This window comes from Phodopus roborovskii, unplaced genomic scaffold, assembly GCF_943737965.1.
Source record: "Phodopus roborovskii unplaced genomic scaffold, PHOROB, whole genome shotgun sequence".
NCBI classification, from domain to species: domain Eukaryota; kingdom Metazoa; phylum Chordata; class Mammalia; order Rodentia; family Cricetidae; genus Phodopus; species Phodopus roborovskii.
The window spans coordinates 20,679,634-20,685,076 of NW_026126448.1; positions in this window are offsets into that span (position 1 = coordinate 20,679,634).

The following is a 5,443-nucleotide window of genomic DNA, read 5'->3' on the forward strand; positions in this document are numbered from 1 at the left end:
CTTTACTGTCATGAGCAACTGCTGACCACCAGACCAGTTCAGCACCCCAGGCATCCGGATCCACAGTGGAAAGAGAAGCTCACTCTTGGCCAATACCATAGTGTCCACAGTCGCCCTCACACTGTGTGAACAGGCTGCTCTTTAAACTTTACCACCATCACCCTTGGTGGTTTTAGCACCTTCCTCCCTCCTCTGTGTGACAATATTTCAAAGTGGACCTCCCCAGAACAGTTAAAGCTTGAATGAAGTCATCAGATACCACCTTAACCTAAAGGACTAAGGATTAGGGCATTTACCAGGCAAAACTACACCTTACCATGTGAGGTAAGTAGAGTAGAAGGCAGCTATGTGCGATTCAAGCATCATGCCCTCACCAGAAACCACCCCCGCTGAGCCTTGATCTGAGACTCGAAGACTCCAGAACTGTAAGAAAGCTCTTGTATGTTGCTTAAGGTATGTAGTTATGAGGTTTTGTTACAGTCCAAAATGAGTAAGATAGCATCATTGGCAATTCTTTTTGTATGTTTATTTGTTCTTTGCCTTATTTATTTACTTACTTCTTATTTTGAGACAGGGTTTCACTGTTTTGCCCTAGAACTTGCTCTGTAGACCAGGCTGGCTTTGAACTCAGAGATCCTACTGTCTCTGCTTCCTGAGTGCTAGGATTAAAAGTGTACATTACTATTGCAAGGCTTTGTTCTTTGTTGTTTTTTAAATATTATTTTTTAAAAGTTTGAAGTGTGTGTGTATATCTGTGTGTATGTGTCTGTGTGTGTGTCTGTGTGCATCCATGTGTGTACAAGCTGCTGAAGTTAGTTTTCTCCTTCCATTATGTGGGTTCTGGGGATTGAATTTAGGTCATCAGGCTTGGTGACAGTCACCTTTATCCACTGAGCCATCTCACCAGCCCTATTTTTTATTTGTTTGTTTGTTTGTTGTTACTAGTTTTTGAGAAAGGACCAGGCATAGACTCACATTCATCGCAATTTCACCTCCCAAAAGCTAGAATTACAAATAGGAGTCAATATGCCTGGTAACAGTTCTTTTTGTTTGTTTTGATAGAGAGTCTTATGTAGGCTGGTGTCTAACTTGCTAGGAAGCCAAGGCTGTCGTTGAACTCCTGATCCTTGATTTCTGATCCCAGATCTTCCTGCCTTCTAGGATGACGGGCTTGTGCCACCATGCCCAGCCTGAGGACAGCTCTTTATATGAGTGACTGCCAGTGCTGAGACTCAAATCCCCCTGCCTCACCTCATTTATGTTAGGCAAATGTTCCACCACTTTCTACATCTTATCTCTAAGTCAGATGTACAATTGGGGTTGCAAAATGGAGCTTATTCTTTGGGGGGGGGGATTAGACAGGGTTTCTCTGTGTATCCCTGGCCGTCCTGGAACTAGCTCTGTAGACCAGGCTGACCTCGAACTCATGGAGATCCGCCTGCCTCTGTCTCCCAAGTGCTGGGATTAAAGGCCTACACCACCACCGCCTGACTCTTTTATTCTTCTCTTTTCTATTTTTTCATAAACAACAAAAACATTCTGGAGACTGAGCAGTCCCCAGATATGGAGTCTCAGGGTATGGTTCATGCTACAGCCTCTTCTTTTGGCCTATTGACAGCCCACTGCCTGGCCTGGGCTGGGCTCACACTTAGCTGGAATTTTTCTCCAAAGAACTTTTCCTCATCCATAAAAAATGGACCATGGGGGCTGGAGAGACAGCTCAGTGGTTAAGAGCACTGACTGTTCTTCCAAAGGACCTGGTTTCAATTCCCAGCACCCACATGGCAGCTTACAACTGTCTGTAACTCCAGGATCCAACATCTACACACAAACATATATGCAGGCAAAACACCAATGCACAACAAAATAAAAAAATAATATATTATAAAAAAGTGGATCATGGTTCCTCAATAAAATAAGATGTAAAAAGTCAGAATATGGGCCAGTGAGATGACTCTGTAGTATGCCCCTTGCTGCCAGGTTTGACAGTCTGGGTCCCATCTCGGGGAGCCCCATGCTAGAAGAACCAACTCTTAAATGTTTCCCTCTGCTGGGAGGTTGTGCACGCCTTTAATACCAGCACTAGGGAGACAGAGGCAGGCAGATCTCTGATTTCAAGGCCAGCCTGGTCTACAGAGCCCAGTTCCCAGACAGCCAGGGCTACACAAGGAAACCTTGTCTCAAGAAACCAGGAAAAAAAAAGGGGGGGGGCTTGTATCCAGAATATATAGCCAGACATTAATCCCAGCATTTGGCAGGATCTATGGGAGTTTGAGGCCAGCCTGGTCTACAGAGTGAGTTCCAGGACAGTCAGGACTACACAGTGAAAAACCCTGTCTTGAAAGCAAACAAACAAACAACAGAAAAAGTTGTCCTCTGACCTCCATACTCACACACCCTCCTCTGCCACCAATAGGTAAGCAGGGGTTCAAGAGGCAGCTCAACAGGTAAAGGCCAAGCCCAAGAATCTAAATCCAATCTCTGGAACTCACAGGGTAGAAATAGAGAAATGACTCTCTTAAGCTGCCCTCTGACCTCCACACACACACGTGCACACACATGTATACACATGTAAACACACGTACACACATGTACACATAAAACATACACACATGTAAACACACATACACAGATATACACATACACACATGTAAACACACACACACCCATTTGTGCAAAGTGCAAATATACATATAGGTATAAACAAATGAGTATGACTTTAGGTTCCTTTTTGGAAGCAGATTCTAGTCTGAGAAGATAAGTGTGACAGGGAGAGATGGTTGGTGCAGGAGAAGGAATCGCAGAAGATCGGAGACCCCAGAAAGTTAAGCAGAGTGAGAATCTGCTTGACAGTCTCTCTCTGGCCAGGCGCAGGGCGCTTCTTTCTGGAGTCATGTGGTCTTAGCCCTGGTGGAGTAGTCTGTGGCTTCACCCTCCTCCTCAGGGAAGGTGGGTGCTTGGATCCTTGTAGGCAGGGCTCCAAGACAAGCACTGGATCTTTGGGACTTTGCCAAGACGACTACAGGACCAAGGACAGGAGAACCCAAGCTGGCTGAAAACAGAAGTGGTGACAGGAGATGGAGCACAGGCTGGCTTTGACTTTTGCTTTTGGTATCAGTTTTTGGAATTGTTTTAAAGGAACATAAACCCAGGGCAGTGAGGGACTCAGCCTCCACGGGAGAATTAGCAGTCTCAGCAGACTCATCCTGTGGCTTCTTGTTTTGCTCTGTGTGGCCATACTGTGGTAGAATCCCTACCAGAGCCCCAGTGCCCAGCCCAGAGCAAAGCGGCAACGCTTGAGTTTGACTGAAGGCAAAAGTTGAAGTTTGACTGAAGGCAAAAGTATTTACCATGTGGTGAGCACTTGGTGTGACAGCTACTGGACTTCCCCCAAGGATTCTGTGAGGTGGGGTCTACCACGGCTCTTGTTTTACAGATGAGGAACTGAGGCGCAGGAAGCAAGTACAACACCTTGTCCAAGGGAAACAGATCGTGGAAGAGGTAGAGTCCATCTACCAGATAAGGGTGGGCGGGAAGTCTGTGATCAGGAAGGCTTCTCTGAGAAGGGATCATGCACAGTAACCAACCGGAAGGAGCCGATTCCAGACTGGCAGAGTGCTCCAGGCAGGAGTTATGAGTGCTCTTCTGGGAAGGGGTGAACATCAGGGAAGGCTGCTAAGGAGAAAACCAGGAGCTGGATTTGGAAGAATTAAAGAAATCTTTTTTTGTTTGTTTCTTTTGTTTTTTGTTTTTCAAGACAGGATTTTTCTGTGTAGCTCTGACTGTTCTGGAACTCATTCTGTAGACCAGGCTGGTCTCAAACTCACAGAGATCTGCCTGCCTCTGCCTCCTGAGTGCTGGGATTAAAGCCATGTGCCACCACCACTCAGCTGAAATAATCCTGATGGTTGGAAGATTCCCCCAAGTTCAGTGTGTGCCCTTCTGTCTTCCCCTTAGTCCCTCCTCTCTCCCTTTCTTCTCTCCTGTCTTTTCCTTCCCTGTCTCTCTCCTCTTCCTTCTTATTTCCTTTCCCAGTCTTCCCTCTTGTCTTTTTCTCCCCTCCTCCTCGCCTGTCTTCTTCTCTTCCTTTCTTCCCTATCCTGTGTCTCCTGTCCTGTCTCCCCTGCCTCCCCGCCCCCACTCCTCCCTGCCTTACTTTTCACCCCCTTCTGAGGTAGAGAATCACTACATTGCCCATAGGGCTCCAATGATTCTCCTGAGTAGTCTGGAGTGCAGATGGTGTGACCATCCCTTCTGTGTCTGGGCTCCCTAGGGCTGGCATCCCATGGACCATGATAAACATTTATTTGTTAATTGAACACTTGGACCAATGGTCAAGGCCAACACAGAGGTAATAAAGCTACCCAGGCAGGATGAAGCCACCCTCCCAAAGTCCCTGAATCTCCACTAGCTCTCCTTTCTTCGTTCCTTTCTTCCCCCTCACCCTGTTGTAGACCAGGTCGGCCTTGAATTCAGAGATTCACCGAGCACACCGCCACCAGAGCCCATCGAGAGAAGCATTCTTATCTGGCTATCACTTGCTGTCACCGGTTCCAGGGGCACTCCAGCATTGCTTGCTCACACACCCCTGCCTATACATAGAAACACACCTGATGTGTAGTGTGTCCGAATGGTTGATTTTAAAACTGGTCATCATCTCATTGCTTCCAATCAGCAAGGCCCCACATCCATCTGAACATCCTCCATGTAGGTCTCCAGCCCTCGATACCATCTCTCTCTCTCCCCAGACAGGGAGGTTTCCTGGGTTTCCCTGCACTTTGGCTTATGACTGAAGAGGTAATACCAGGGTGAGAGACATCAAGTTGGGGTGGGTTCAGGGAGGGACCCCTAAGAGACACTGTGATTAAGGACTCCTTGCTTTTTCTAAAACTTGCTGTGTGGCTGTCTCCTGATGGGTACTCATTCCCTGAAAAGCAGTTACCCAAAGGTAAGGTCCCTATCGCCACCACCCAATCCCTAAAGGTGGAGTAGCAGAGTATGGTGACAGGTGACAAGATCCACGACAGATGTGGTGGCAGCAGTGTAAGGGTAACAGATTCTGTGAACTTGGGCCAGGCTGGCCTGGCTTGGTTGAGTTTTTCCACCTAGGAGATGAGTGGGCAGTGGGAGCCTCAGCGATGGCCCAAATCTCCCTGTATCCCACTCTAGTGACTCTGAAGGAGCAGGTGCCTCTGGTGATGAGGAGCCTGTCCCTTCCGAGGGACCTTTGTGGTGCACTGACATGGCGGTGTAAGCCCATCCGCAGTAACCTTGAAAAGCTAGCAAGCCGACCTGGGATCTGAGGGTCCCTCCTGGCTTTGGGCAGCTGACTTGGCTGAGGCGGGACTGTGAATTCTCCTGCCGCCGCCTCCTCCGCAGCCACCAAAATAAGAGAAGTCCGAACCGGCTTCCTCCTCCCTACCCAGAGTAGGTGGTAGGGACA